Consider the following 16498-nt stretch of genomic DNA (forward strand, 5'->3'; position numbering starts at 1 on the left):
CCTCAGGCCCTGCCCCAGTCACCCCTGCTGCCATCAGTGAGGAGGCCATTGACCTCCTCAGGTCCCTCAGTGTTGGGCAGTCTACCATTTTGAATGCCATCCAGGGTGTAGAAAGGCAGTTGCAACAAACCAATGCATTCCTGGAGGGCATTCATTCTGGTCAGGTGGCCCTTCAGCAAGCTTTTCAGACTCTGGCCTCAGCACTGATGGCAGCCATTGTCCCTGTGTCTAGCCTCCCCCCTCCAACTTCCTCCACCCGGACCCAATCCCTTGTACCTCAGCCTATCCCAAGCACACCTACAGACCAGCATGCACACAGGTCAACACACAAGGGAAGCTCAGGCAAACATAAGCACCACACATCCCACAGGCACTCACGCAAGCATCACACACATGCAGACACACCAACATCCACTGCCTCCACTGTGTCCCCCTTCTCCTCGTCTCCCTCCTCCCTCCCTGTCTCGTCTACACTCACACCTGCATGCACTACCTCTACAGCCACTACGTCCCTCTCCAGCACACCCACCACCACACCCCGCTCACGTGCAGTCACCACCCACACTACCATTCACACGTCCCCTGTGTCCTCTCCCAGTGTGTCTGTGACGTCCCCTCCGAAGATACACAAATGCAGGCACACACCCACCCAAAAGCCATCCACCTCACGACAGCCTCCAGCGCATGCACCTTCACCCAAAGTCAGCAAACAAACACCTCCTACAACCACAACCTCTTCCTCCACTCCTAAACCCCCTCCAGCTACCCGTCCCAGTGTGTCAAAAAAACTTTTCCTGTCCAACCTTGACCTCTTTCCCACACCTCCCCCACCCCGTCCATCTCATAGGTCCCGAACTAGCACCTCAGCCACAACATCTCCGGGACCAGTGGTGCCTGTAGTCACCAGAATCTGGAGTGCACCAGCCACCAGGGCAGCCAGTGTGGCACGGAGCCACAGCACGGACAGTCCCCCACCTGTGAAGAATCAGAAGTTGGCCAGTGCCCAGCAGGAGAGGGGGAAGACTCCAGCCACCAAAGCCGCTCCCAGGGGTCCCGGTGGGAAAGTGGAGTCAGCTGTGAGACCTTCCAAGGTGGGGAAGGGCCACAAGAAACCTGGCAAGTCTGGGAAGAGCAGCACGGCGGAGAAGACCACCATCATCCCCGCTGCCCAGGAGGCCACCGCCAGCACAAGCCCAGCTGCCCAGGAGGCCACCACCAGCACCCGCCCAGCTGCCCAGGAGGCCACCGCCAGCACAAGCCCAGCAGCCCAGGAGGCCACCGCCAGCACAAGCCCAGCTGCCCAGGAGGCCACCACCAGAACCAGCCCAGCTGCCCAGGAGGTCACCACCAGCACAAGCCCAGCTGCCCAGGAGGCCACCACCAGCACAAGCCCAGCTGCCCAGGAGGCCAGCACGAGCCCAGCTGCCCAGGAGGCCACCGCCAGCACAAGCCCAGCTGGGCCATGAAGGACCGCCAGCAAAAGCCCCGCTGGGCCATGAAGGACCGCCAGCAAAAGCCCAGCTGGGCCATGAAGGACCGCCAGCACAAGCCCCGCTGGGCCATGAAGGACCGCCAGCACAAGCCCAGCTGGGCCATGAAGGACTGCCAGCAAAAGCCCTGCTGGGCCATGAAGGACTGCCAGCACAAGCCCTGCTGGGCCATGAAGGTCCGCCAGCAGCTGAGTCCCTGCAATGGAGACCGCTGTCTCAAGCACCGCTGAACAGGGCACCGCCGCCTCAAGCAACACTGAACAGGGCACCGCCATCTCAAGCACCACTGAACAGGGCACCGCCGTCTCATGCACCGCTGAACAGAGCACTCTGGGCACCATGCCCCCTCCAGAACCAGTGGAGACTGTTATCCACTTGAGAGACTGTGGCTTTGCACTCCCCAGGAGGGAACAGTGGGCAACCCACCCACTGTAGAGACTGTGGCTTTGCACTCCCCAGGATTGAACAGTGGGCATGTGGCCCCCTCGTGGATTTGGCGTCGTGCACTCAACCGGCTGAGGTGCCCCCCCTTTGCCTCCCCCTGAAGTGCCTGTTTAGTTGCTCTCAGATGCCCCTGCAGTGTTCTCTCCGTCATGGTCGGGGATCTTGTGTGGGCCTCGCCCATACCGTGTGGGCCCAATGTTCCACTGACTTAATTGGAGCACTACCTGGACTACTATGCTTAGTATATATTTTGTAAATGGTGTATATATATACTTTTGCCTACTTGATTTTAATATATTACAATGGTTACACTAATTTTCTATTGTCTTTGCATTCTTCCGGGGGGCTGTAACTGTGATGTATTAATATGCATTAGTGTGTGTGTTGTAGTGGGTGAGGGTGGGGGTGTTGCTGGGGTGTGTCCCCGTTTTTTCCCTTCCCCCACCCCTGTGTCGAAGGTGCAGTACTCACCGTGGTCTTCGCCGCCGGCGTTCGTGCTCCTGGTAGAGGAGCAGGACGACTATCGCAGGTAGAATTTGGAGTTCCGAGTCCATGGTGTCCTCATTCCTCGTGGGGTGTGTAGAGATGAGCGTTTTCCCTTCGGAATTCCTGTTTCCGCCGTGTTTTTATCCGCGGATTGGTGGGTTGTAATAGTGTGGGCGGTACATTGTCTCCCGCCTGTCTGTTGGCGGTGACCACCGTGCTGTTTGTTTGTACCGCTGTGGCGGTCGGAGTGTTAAAGTGGCTGTCTTTGTTGGCGGTTTCCGCCACGTTCGTAATTGCTAATTTTTTACCGCCGGCCTGTTGGCGGTCTTACCGCCGCTTTAACACCGTCCGCCAGGGTTGTAATGACCACCTAAGTCCCTAGTACAATTCTTATTGTTTTCCAGGGAATGTTTCAGATAACCTTTTGTCCTCATGTAAAAATGCAATGTTTGTTCTGAAACATTATTCTAGAAGGTTCTTGTATTTCTGACAGCATGTGATATTTCATGAAAAGCTCAGATGAAACATTGTATTAACCCATTCTTGATTTATCCAGGTACCTGGATGTTTTAAGGCCTAGTTGGAGTCTAATTCTAGGCCATTCATGTTTCTTCAGTACAGAGTGTTATTTCATGTTCCGAGTATCACTGAACCCTAGATTCAACAGAGTGTTATTTCATGTTCCGAGTATCATTGAACTCTAGATTCAACAGAGTGTTATTTCATGTTCCGAGTATCATTGAACCCTAGATTCAACGGAGTGTTATTTCATGTTCCGAGTATCATTGGACCCTAGATTCAACAGAGAGTTTTTATGAACATCAATGTGATTATATCTTGATATTGTGTTGTTTCACCTTTTGCTTCCTACAGGTCTCCTTCCCAGCTGTTCCCTACCTAATCCCCTTTTCCCCCACTTGGACTCTCTCAGGCTCTGTGATAATTCTATCGGAGCTTTGGAGCTTTCTAGTGGTGGACATGTTGAGAACGTGCGCAGGCCCTGAGGATCTGGTCTCCCTGACAGAACCTACCTAGTCTTCTTTCAGCCCCAAAACATAATATTACTTTGTAGATGAATTGATTGTCACCTGTTATAACAGGGTGTTCTCCTTTCTCTGGTAGAGTGCATTTTGTTTAATTAAGCAGTCGGACATAAGTTCAGCTTTCTCGAACAAAGGCTGTACATTAATTTTGTTAACTCAGCTATGGCATTTTTTACTTGAATAACATAAAAAGGCTTTTCCTTCTACAATTACATGAAAGAGTTGAGACCTTATTGACTTTAAGAGTTAGAATTAGGTTGGCCGTATCCTTTCAGGTCTTTGCGGAAGCTGTTTCCATTGTGGAACTTTCACCTAACATTCTATTGAATTCTGAGTGTTCTGGTCTTGTTTTGCTTCCATTGTACTAATTAAATTCATTGACCAGAAAATAGTGGCTTATGGGTGAGAGGTTCAGGACTAAAAGCGGTGCCCCGGGCAGCTAGGGGTGAGGAGGGCACACTAGGTGTAAAGTCTTAGATGGCATACATACCTCAGTGTGTGTTAAGCATTCTCAGTGAAGATCAAGAGTTCACTCGTTTCTTTCCATATTTTCTCCCTTCTCAGTCACCCCTTGGGCAATTACCACATATTGCAGCACCATTAAAACTAGCAAAGGTCAAAATATGCTACTTTTAAATTATCAGTGTTAATTCATAGGGGCTAGAGGCCGTCCACATCACAGAACGCAGCAGCATATCCATAGGAACTATCCAAGAATGATATGCCCGTGGGTTTAAAACATTTTTAAGAATAGAATGTAGAAATAGAAAAATAGTGCAGCAATTGAAACAATTATACTTTCCATATAGAATATTTCATTCCATGGGAGGAGTAAGTCTTGGCAATAATGCATCCTGAGGGCCTCGCAGGAGTAGCAGGAGGCGTGGGCTCTGGTAAGTCAAATCTTTACTATTATATCCCCCACCCTACCTGCATGCCATCACATACCCCCACCCTTTCCTTCACTCCCATCACTCCACCAACTCACATATATCCCACTCTCACAACCCATCCATCCCAATACCAAGCCCTGCATGCAACAACAATGCATGGACCCCCATCACCGACCTGCATGGACACCCATCACCCCAGCATGCCCAATAGAGAAACTCACCCAGCCCACAAAATCACCACTCATACAAGGTCAAGCCTACAGGGAAGGCACAATCATACAGGGAAACACACCCATTGCACAAGATGGCACACACAGATACATTAACAATTCATTTGCATCCCAACAGGACCCCTAACCAACGTCACCAGAGAGCAGTTGCCAGCTACATCCAGCCCCCACCAGAAGAGGCCCACAGTGATGACAGCAGTTCTGTACGACTGGATGTGGATGACCAACATGGCCCATCAGGGACCTCTGGACAGTCGGTTACCCTGCTACACTCCCACACTACCACAGAGCCTCCCCCTTCAGGAAACACCACCACAGCACCCACCCAGCGGGCCTATACCTCTGTTCCCAGGGCATGTAAATCAGCAGTATGTCCATCACTACAGGGACCCAGGCAACCCCACAAACACAGGATGATCAGGGACCTGGGGTCAGTGGCAGTGGGCACACAGTTCAGGGGACAGAGACACAGGACAACAGGGAAGCTGGGAGGACTGCTGTGCGACAGGGGGAGGACAGGCCCAGGGAACTGACCCTCCACAAGGCACTCTCAAACATCATGGGAGCATACCACCATTCCCAGGAGACCACGGGCCAGGTACTGGCCAAGTTACAGGAGACCCCGCGGCTGCATGAGGGACAGTACCTGGGGATCAGGGAGGACCTAACTAAAATATACACCATCCTGGTCACCATTGCAGAGGTGCTGGCTGACATGGGCAAGACCATGAGGGAGGCAGTGGCACAACAAAGGACCCCTGACACTAGCCAAACTGAGGAACAGCCTTCCACCTCTGCCGGCGCTAGTGGACAGGAGGCACCACCACAGGACCATCAGGCCACCAACACTCCACCCCCTGCAGAAGAAGAACCACCCCGCAAATGGTCCCTGCGATCCAGGCAGAAGACAGAGAACATTGCCAAGACCCCTGCCAGGAAATAAGACTCTCCTGATTGTCACCCTTCTGTCCCACTATGTCACCCTGTCCACCTTGAACTGCCATTGCTCCCCTTCCAATGCCCAATTGGACAATGCACCTGTGATACCAATAGACTGGACTCTACCCTGGACTTTCCTCCACCATCACCCCAGCCCCTTGCACTTACCCCCATACTAATTTGCACAGAAAATAAACACTCTTGAAACAGAAACCATACTGGAGTCAGTGTAATGATTAGAAAGATGTATTATTACAACATTATCATTGCATTGCAACGTCTATGTTCAGTGAAATATACCACAGGATGACATTTGGTGGGCAGCAGTACATATAGCAGTAGCCAGAATGGGGTACACAGATCTGAAAATAGAGAATCCAAAGGGAACAGTCAGTGTCCATAGACAGAGGGTTAGAGGCTGCCATGTACAATGTCCAAAAGTTTACTGTAATGTAAATTTGAGTTACAGTCTCTTACCTGTGTGTCACTGGAAGTACTGCTATATAATGTTTGTTCTATTGTCCAGATCTTCTTCATCTGCTTCCTCTTCCTCACTGTCCACGGGCTCCACCTCTGCCACAAGACCATATCCAGGCTCGTCCTCCTGCAGAAAAGGCACCTGGCGTCTCAAGGCTAGGTTGTGTGACATACAGCATGCCACTTTGATCTGACACACCTTCTTGGGTGAGTAGTACAGGGATCAACCAGTCAGATGGAGGCACCAGAATCTGGCCTTCAGGAGGCCGAAGGTTCCCTCAATTATCCTCGTCGTACACCCATGTGCCTCATTGTAACGTTCCTCTGCCCTTGTCCTGGGATTCCTCACTGGGGTCAGTAGCGATAAGGGGTTGGGGTAACCAGAGTCACCTGCAAATATCGAGGGACCACTGTTAGACATACACTACCCCTTAGGGACAACCCCATACTCAGACCCCAACTTATAGCTATTAGCCACACCCGGTGCCTCTGGAGTTGACCCATCACATAAGGGATACTGCTATTCCTCAAGATATATGCGTCATTCACTGAGCCAGGATATTTGGCATTCACATGGGAGATATACTGGTCCGCCAAACACACCATTTGCACATTCTTCGAGTGATAGCTTTTTCTATTCCTGTAGACCTGTTCATTTCTGCGGGGGAGACAAATGCCACATGTGTACCATCAATGGCACCAATGATGTTGGGGATATGTCCCAGGGCATAGAAGTCAGCTTTCACTGTGGCCAAATCATCCACCTGGGGGAAAACAATGTAGCTGTGCATGTGCTTCAGCAGGGCAGACAAAACTCTGGTCAACACGTTGGAGAACAGTGGCTGAGACATCCCTGATGCCATGGCCACTGTAGTTTGAAAGGAACCACCTGCCAGAAAATGGAGCACAGACAGAAACTGCACTAGAGGGGGTATTCTTGTGGTCTGACGGATAGCTGACATCAGGTCTGGCTCCAACTGTGCACACAGTTCTTGGATTGTGGCACGAACAAGTCTGCATGTGATGATAATGTGTCTGTCCTCCATTGTCGACAGGTCCACTAGGGGTCTGTACACCGGAGGATGCTGCCATCTCATCATCTGCCTCAGCTGTTGTAGCCTATGGAGGAGATCGGTGAGCAGAAGGTCATTTTCCACATAGGTGGCACAACTGTTTTTGAATTAATGTCACAGAAGCAGTGTGTAAATTTGAGAGTTAGTAGATGTGCCAATATGTGCTGTGACACAGCTAGGTGCCATGCCATGTGCCCCCCTGAGATGGCGGCTGCCTGACCTGTGAGGAGGGACAAGAGGAAATGAGGTAACTGCGCTAGCATTGTGCTGTGTCACGGTAGGTGGTCGATGACTGCAGCGCAACTCCGCATTGGTTATCATTGGCCCTATGGGTCCCAGGAGCCAATGACGATGTACGCCGGCGGTAACGGTACGCACCGCCGCGGACGTCACCACCATTTTCTAGCTATTCACTCACTTGCTACCTGACCATCAACAGGAGAGGACCTACACTGCAAGTGCTGCTGTGATATGAGTCTGGAAGTGACAATGGCTAGAGTGTCTGGGGAAAGGGCCCCTGCCTTCACTGCGGAGGAGTTGGAGAAACTGGTGGATGGGGTCCTCCCCCAGTACACGTTACTCTACGGTCCTCCAGACAAACCGGTGAGTACACTGTGAGCATGATGTGTGGGCAATGCCTGTTTGGAGTGGTGTGGATGTAAGCCACATGTTGGGGGTGCTAAGGCGTCCCGGCCTGAGTGCTGCATGCTGCGTCAGTGTATGTGCATCAGGGCATGGGTGGGAACTGGTGGGCAATGAGTATGACGGTCCGGACGGGTAGGTAATTACATTTTCCTGCTGTCTTTTCCCTTTAGATCAGCACCCACCAGAAAAAGGGTATTTGGCGTGCCATCACCAAGGAGTTGCGGACCCTGGGGGTCTATCACAGGCAGAGCCCCCTCTGCTGCAAGAGATGGGAGGACCTGTGCTGCTGGACGAAGAAAACGGCGGACGCCCAGCTGGGGCTGACCTCCAAACGTGGAAGGGGTGCCCGTCGCACACCATGACCTCCCTGATGTTCCGCATCCTGGCGGTGGCCTATCCGGAGTTGGATGGGCACTTGAGGGCATCACAGCAGCCACAAGGGGGTGAATACATATTCAGAAAGCTGACTTTGCGCGCTTTAGGAGCCAGCAGGGTGGGAGATGGGGGCGGTGGGTGCCCCTAGGCCAGGGCGATCATGGCAGGGTAGGTCCCTTGTGTGCAGGCTCTTAAGCACTCCTACCCCAATGGTACAAGTGGGTAACTACTACTGGGCAGGGTCCTGTGGGTGTCATGTGTGCAGATGCTGGCATTAGCCATTGTACCCCATGGGCTTGTGACTACCTTGGTGACTGGTTGGGCATGGACTAGTGCATAGGGCTGCTCCCTGTGTGTTGTGTACGCCAACGGTAGTGGTGTTGCTGGCATTGACCAAGTGTATCCTCTGTCTCTCTCTCCCTTTTTGTTTTGTCACCCTGTCCTTGTGTGCATTAGCATCATCTGGCAGAGGAGCAGAGCCACCGGCGACGGAGGGGGCTGTATCCCACATGGCCCATGAGGGCGAATCCACTGAGGGTGAAGGCACCAGTGGGATGGAGGGCGAGGGGAGCACTACGACAGGGACAGGAGGGAGACCAGTGAGAGCGACTCCTCATCTGATGGAAGCTTCCTGGCGGTGGTGGACACCTCCGTGCCCACCCCAACAACAGGTACAGCTGCCACCCCCCTACCAGCACCGCCCTCCCAGCAGCCCCTCAGCGTGTTTCGCGTGCCCGCTCACCCAGGAGGATGGGCATCTCCTTCGCCCCAGGCACCTCAGGCCCTGCCCCAGTCATCCCTGCTGCCCTCACTGAGGGGGCTATTGACCTCCTGAGATCCCTCTCTGTTGGGCAGTCAACCATTCTGAATGCCATCCATGGTGTTGAGAGGCATTTGCAACAAACAAATGCATACCTGGAGGGCATTCACTCTGGCGTGGCAGCCCAACAGAGAGCATTTTAGGCTCTGGCCTCAACACTGATGGCAGCCATTGTCCCTGTGTCTAGCCTCCCCCCCTCCAACTTCCTCTACCCAGTCCCAATCCCCTCAACCCCAGCCTATCCCAAGCACACCTTCAGACCAGCATTCACCCAAATCAACACACAAACATGGCTCAGGCAAACATAAGCACCACACCTCATCTCACCGGCACTCACACAAGCACCATGCCCATGAAGACACAGCAACATCCACTGCCTCCACGTGTCCCCCTCCTCCTCTTAGTCCACCCCCCTGCCAGTCTCGTCTCCACTCACACCTGCATGCACTACATCCTCAGTAGCACGTCCATCACTACACACCCCTCACAAGCAGTCACCACCCCCACAACCATGCACACGTCCCCTGTGTCCTCTCCCAGTGTATCTGTGACCTCTCCTCCCAAAGTACACAAACGCAAGCACCCACCCACCCAACAGCCATCCACCTCACAACAGCATCCAACCCATGCACCTTCACCCAAACTCAGCAGAAAGACACCTCCTACAACCACTCCCACTTCCTCCACTCCCAAATCCTCTCCATCTTTCTGTCCCAGTGCGTCTGAAAAACTTTACCTTGCTAACTTTGACCTCTTCCCTACCCCTCCCACACCCCTGTCAAGATCCCAGGCCAGCACCTCAGCCACCAAGTTGGCGTCTGCAGTGGTACCTGCAAGTCCCAGGGGATCAAAGAGGGCACCCATCAGGGCTGCCAGTGTGCCAGCGGCCCCTGCAAAGGACCAACACATTCCGCCACCTGCCAAGGTAAAAAGGGTGCCAGCAAGCAGCACGGGCAAAAAGCAGTACCCAACCAGCAAGGCCTCCTCCAAAACTCCATATGCCAGTGGCAAGGTCCCAGCAGCGTCTGGCAAGGTGGGGAAGGGCAAGAAAACCCAGGGCAAGACACTTCAGGCCTAGGACACTCCAGGTGAGGGACTGGTGACCACCGTAAGTACTGACAGGCCGGCAACCTGTACCGCAGAAGGCCCCACCGCAGACACTGCCACCTTCACCGCCATCTGCCCCGCCACCTGCACTGCCCCCCTGCTCCGCCATCTACACCGCCGCTGCCACAACAACAGTCAGCAGCATCATCCCCAGTGGGCAGCCGTCCAAGGCTGTAGGAGATGGCCTGGTGTCTCCCTCCACTACTACCATCACCTGCACCACTGCCTGCACCTGCAGCATCTCCGCCGCAGACACCGTTGCAAGCACCGCCACCTGCGCCGCCATCTGCACCGCCACATGCCCAGCCAGTGCCATTACATCTGTCATCAGCAGCATCCCCAGTGGGCAGGCGTCCGGGGATGCAGGAGGCGGCCTGGACCCTCCACCCATCACTTGAAGCACCACCAGCAGCACCGGCACTACCGTCAGTTTGCAGCCTAAGTCGCCCAGGATGGAGTGTGGCTCTGCCTCCATGGAGTATCATGCTTCCTGTTCCCTGCACATCTCATGGCTCAGACACCCAGGTGAGAGAATGGGAACTGCCGCACCCCAGGTGCAGCATCACCAGGCACAAGGCCCCCTCCAGAACCAGTGGAGATATACATCTACTATCACTTTCTTTGGCAGGATGAAGCACACTGGGCACAAAGCCCCCTCCAGAACCAGTGGAGATATGCATTCACTATCACTTTCCTTGGCAGGATGAAGCACACTGGGCACAAAGCCCCCTCCAGAACCAGTGGAGTTATGCATCCACTAGCACTTACCTTGGCAGGATGAAGCACGCTGGGCACAAAGCCCCCTCCAGAACCAGTGGAACATGTCACCCACTTGAGAGACTGTGGCCTTGCACTCCCCAGGACCAAGCAGTGGGTAAACCACCCACTTGAGAGACTGGGGCCTTGCACTCCCCAGGACCAAGCAGTGGCTAAACCACCCACTTGAGAGACTGTGGCCTTGCACTCCCCAGGACCAAGCAGTGGGCATGTTGTCCCCTCGAGGAGCAGTGGCGTAGTACCATCTTCCGGCTGAGGTGCCCCCCTCCCTCCCCTCTTAGGTGCCTGTATGTTTTCAGCCTGATGCCCCTGCAGTTTTCTCTCCTTTTTGAGGCAGGAGTCAAGTGTGGGCTTTGGTCCTGTTTTTTGGGCCCACTGGTCCACGGACATTTGCAAAGGACAGTGTACAGCCCTCTGTACATATTGTAAATATATGTATATACTGTTGTTTACAATTGTTAACTTTATCTGCATTTTCTAAATATCACTGATTTAACTCAATTCCTTTTGTCCTTGCGTTCTTCCAGGGGGTTACGGGGTGTAAATGTAATGTTGCTGCATGTGTTTGTGTGTATGGTGTTGTGGGTGAGGGTGGGGGTGGGGGTGTTGCGTGTTGCGTGTTGCGTGTTGCGTGTGTGTGTCACTCTCTTTTTCCTCCCTCCCTCCCCTGTGTGCTAGGTGCAGTACTCACCGTGGTCATCGCCGCCGCCTTCTTTGATGTTCCTGGAGTATTAGCAGATACACCAGCATCGGCAGGACCTGTAGTTCGGGCTCCATAGCGTCCTGGTTCTTCATTGAGTATCGAAAGGTGAGTGGTTTCCCTTCCAAAGACTGTTCCCGCTGTGCTTTTGATGTCGTTGGTACCGCCCCGGAAAAGCTGGCGGATTGGTGCCTTGTAATAACGTGGGCGGTACATTGTCTTCTGCCTGTCTGTTGGCGGTGACCGTGGCGGTGTTTGTTGCTTCCGCTGTGGCGGTCGGAGTGTTAAAGTGGCTGTCTGTGTTGGTGGTTTCCGCCGTGGTAGTGATCCCATTTGTTTTACCTCCGGCCTGTTGGCGGTATTACCGACGCTTTAACACTGACCGCCAGGGTTGTAAGCAGGGCCTTAGTCTGTCATTTATGTAGAGCCAGGTTTGCAGATAAGCCTAGGACTACGTTTAGGGCTAAGGCAGCCTGGGAGGAAGAATTAGCTACACCAATCGACGGCGACCATTGGAAGAGCACCTGCGCACTCGTCAAACAGGGTACGTGCATGCACAGTTTAAACTGATATACTTCAACTACATACATCACACATAAACTACCCCACTGTTCCTTCATAGAATTGACCCCACCAAAACAGATAGGTCTCATCGATGTAGGTGGGGACCAGCAACATTCCTTCACTTAGTCTAGTATTGTCCTCCAGTATATGCTTATTGGGGCACAGTGGTTTAGAGATTGAAGCAGGGGCAGCTCCTTCGCTATGGCGAAGGAGCGTTGCCCCCCCTGACCAAGAGCCAGGAGATGAAAAATAAAACAATAGTTGCACTAGCTGTTTCAGTGATTGCCACTCAGACCAATCCTGACACTGCTTTCATGCTGTTTTGGCATGAATGCAGCACCGGTGTTGCTGGGGAGCCTGTGCTGGTGTCACCACATGGAGGGAAGAGGAGCGTGAGGCGGCAGGCGATGGCAATAAGCTAAGTTTTTTATTTTTTGTTTTCCCCGCTCCGTCTCTGTCCCCTCCCCTTCACCCCCTCCCATTGAGATTTGTGGCAGCCGCTGCTGGATTGAAGTGCATTAAAGGGCTAGTGGTGGATGTGGAGTCAACCACATGCCCATTGGGGGATGTCAAGAAACAAAAGAGTAAGAAGATGAAATGGAAATTTGTACAATTGGTCCTGTTGTTAGCAAAACAGAGGGTTAACATCACATAGATGAGCCCAAGGGGATCCGGGGAGAATGGCTGTATTAAAGATGTTCAGAAATGGGCGGTAGCAGAAGAGATTAGGCTTCGTCAGTGTAGGAGGGATGACTATGCAGAGTAGGACTTACAGATATGGAGGGGGATCCTCGCAGAGATAGAGGGGGTCGAGGTGCCCTTACAGATGAACAACGGGATTCAGGGATAAAGCCTCAATTATGGGGCTTGAGACATCATACCAGAGTGAAGGAAAAAGAGACGTTTATTCATACAGTCGGGCTCGGTTTCCATTGTATGGTATGATTACTGTGCTTTTCCTTTATTTACCAACATGTCTGTGTTGGGGGCTCATTTGTTTGATTTTGTTATTGGAACAAAGTTTATAAAATTAAAACAAAATCTGTAAACAAAGCCATCCATATTTTCACATTTCCATCATTGTAGCTTTTCACCCTTCCACTCATCATTCATTTCATGCCAACATTATTTCACCATTTTATCCACTAATAATTTCACCCACCAGTCCATTCGCACATCTATTCCTTCATCCATCCTTCCATCGCTCCTTTCACTCATCCATACACCCTTACACATTTCCATCCTTCCACCCTTCCATTATCTGTCCTTTTGTCCTTTCTCTCTGTTCCATCGTCCATTTACCTTTCCTCCAGTCATCAGATAAGGCGTCCATCCATCCATACACCTATGTTTTACTCCAGCATTCAATCTATCCTGTCACCAGGCAATCCATCCTTTCACTCCTGCATCAATCTATCTTGTCTCCGGTCAAGCCACCCTTTTGCCTTTCATCTAGCTATCCTTTCCAATTCCATCCATCCTTGCACCTTTCATTCATTTGCTCTTTTCAATCATTTATTCTTTCTTTCTTTCTTTCTTTCTTTCTTTCTTTCTTTCTTTCTTTCTTTCTTTCTTTCTTTCCTTCGCCCATCAGCCCTGCCCTAGTATTTTTTTAAAGCATTATTTATAAGTACAAACTACCAGACAGAAGAGACCCATAAAAACGTAAAAATAACTCAGCTTACTATCCCATCAGGCACAGTGACATCTCCTTCTCCACTGTAGCTCCTAAAGTGCGAGGTTCAAGAAGCCAAGCAACTAAATCACACATCAGTCACTTTAGGAGGCACGACAATGTACACTGTACGAAAGTGAAAAACAATAGTGAAGAGATGTGTTTTATATATTTTGAAAATAAGGCCCATATTTATACTTTTTTAGCACCGCATTTGCGTCGCTTTTTGAGGCAAAAACGGCACAAACTTGCAAAATAATATTGTATTTTGTAAGTTTGCGCAGTTTTTCATCAAAAACCGTCGCAAATGCGGCTCTAGAAAGGTATAAATATAGGCCTAAGTGTGCTGGGAAAGGAATTTCCCCACCATAGTAAACTGGTGTTTCCCCTGCACAACTGCATATGAAACTGATAACCTGAATTTTATTTTGTCCCTGATATCACGCTAACCTAGAGTGCATGCTGAGGACTAGGCCTGTCCCTGGTAATTCTAGGCCCAGAACTTGCTCACAACCTCGAAGGAGCAACAAAACATGCCCTCGTACTGGGCATTAGACTACTGTCCACACTCTGGGTGTATCACATTAGGAGGACGTGGTCAGTGCTTATTTTGTGAAAGAGTGAGTGCTGGTACCCAAAGCTCTGCTCAGAAGACCATCGCTGGTGCAATTAAACATCAGCCCTCGGAATACCAAGGCGGTAGTCTTAAACCACCACAAGTACTGCTTTAATCCACTACCAGGCACTCCTTGGCCCTTTATCTCACTCTTCCAGGTCCCTACTTTCTCCCTTTGTGATGGTTGTTCTGTCTTTCTCATTCTCCAACTTTCCAGTTGGTGAGATTTTTCTTTCTCTTGCTCTCACTAAGGGCCTAATTTACGAGGCACTAGTGGTAAACTGCACCAGCGGAGCGCCATCTTTCTTTTACGCTCCAGTGGCGCTGTGTGCCAGCCAATATTTACAAGGTCACCCAAAGCCAACTTGCATGGCTTTTCATGGCCTTGTAAATATGACCCCCTTTCACACATAACACTGCGTTAAAGGGGCGTTCCATTGGTGTTGCTTTGGGGTGTTCCCAAGTGACACCCATGGAACACGAAGGAATCTGACGCATTCCCAGATTTACAAGTCTGGGAACGTGTCAGATTCCTGCACCACCTCAGAGGTGGTGAAAGAGTGACACAATGGGCAGAAATATCTTTATTTCTCCCCTTTTTCCTGTTTCTATGTGTGCTGCATTCTTCAGCACACATTGAAATAGGAAAGCGCCTTTTGCGATTGTTTTTATGTAGGAAGGTTTCCCTTTCAGCACAAAAACAATCATCCCCACAACGCAGGCACCCTTGCACCGTGGTGCGAGGGTGCCTGTGTTGGCGGATCGCAGCAGTTTGTATGCCAACGCAGGGGTAGAGGACAGAAATGAGTCGTATCTTGTACTTACAGTGCATTCCTGCACTTTCCCAGTGGTGCAGGGCGGCCCAGCAGGCACTTGCTGCACCGCCATGAGCCACAGGCTTCGTAAATGAGGCCCTAGATATTCCATGGGGAAAAAGAAGTGACAGTCCCCAAAAATAAAAGCCAGTGGCCCCCACTAGTTCAGATTAAGAACTCACGATGGTAGCACACTGTGATTTGTGAATCCATGGAGTGACCAGACCTGTACACTGTGTGTGGAAGAGGTAAGCCTACAGACTTCTCCCATATAAAGTTCTACTCTTATGTGAAACTGAGAACCCAGATTCTTTTTGTACAGGAAGGGATGCCTTCCTACACAAAAACAATCCTGAGAGGCATTTTCATCTTTCTACGTGTGCTACAGAATGCAGTACACGTAGAAAGTGAGCAAACTAGAAGAAATAAAGATATTTTATTCCTCATTACATCTCACTTGGTAAATCTGGAAATGCACCAAAATCCATGTGTGGATGGGTGGGAACACGCATGCTCAACCTATGGAATGTCTCCCTACCGTAGAGCTACACAAGACAGCGATGTGCACTGCCTTGTGTTACTCTAGATTTATCAACTCATTGCAGGGCAACACAATGTGAACTTGAGTGGCTTGATAAATCTCACTTAGGTTTTGTGTTGCCTTTGCACCCTCTTGTGTGGTGCAGGGTGACATAAAAGCTTGATAAATCTGGGCCCCTGTGTGGAAGTCAAGTGGATTTATCTGTAGTGAAAGTGTGATATATGTATGGTAGTAGGACTCAATGTGTTGTTCAAGTATGAATAACGGGGCCAGTGGGATCTATTTCAGGCATTCCTGGTTTAGCATGGCACAAGGTGGAGGCTGAGGAAAGCTTCCAGAGACTGTAGGAGTGCATTCCCTGCATTCCTGTCTCTAGGTGGAACATTGTTGAAGTGAGAGATACTGGAGACAGGGATACTTTTAGAAAATCAAAGAGGGACTTGTTAGCAATATACTGCTGATTAGTCCTTCCTTAACGCTGTCAGTTGGTAGATGGCAGGAGTCAAATGTAGGACTAGTTTTGAAGTTCATTATGAGGAAATTTCTAAGAAGAGCATGCCCTTTAGCCTCTCCCTGAATACTACTTCCATAAGGGTGATGACAGCCAGGTGCAGGCATCTCACACTGTGCCTATGTTTTTAACACTCATGCTTGGAACCCACATATTTGCCACCTGATGTGGGAGTCATTACTTTGCACAAACACTGTGTATAAAGAGCAGCTTGGAAATGACATTTGAAAGATAAATGGCCCAAATCATTTCTGACACCTTAAATCGTGGAGCCACA

Source organism: Pleurodeles waltl, chromosome 12 (genome assembly GCF_031143425.1).
Source record: "Pleurodeles waltl isolate 20211129_DDA chromosome 12, aPleWal1.hap1.20221129, whole genome shotgun sequence".
Classification (NCBI taxonomy): Eukaryota; Metazoa; Chordata; class Amphibia; order Caudata; family Salamandridae; genus Pleurodeles; species Pleurodeles waltl.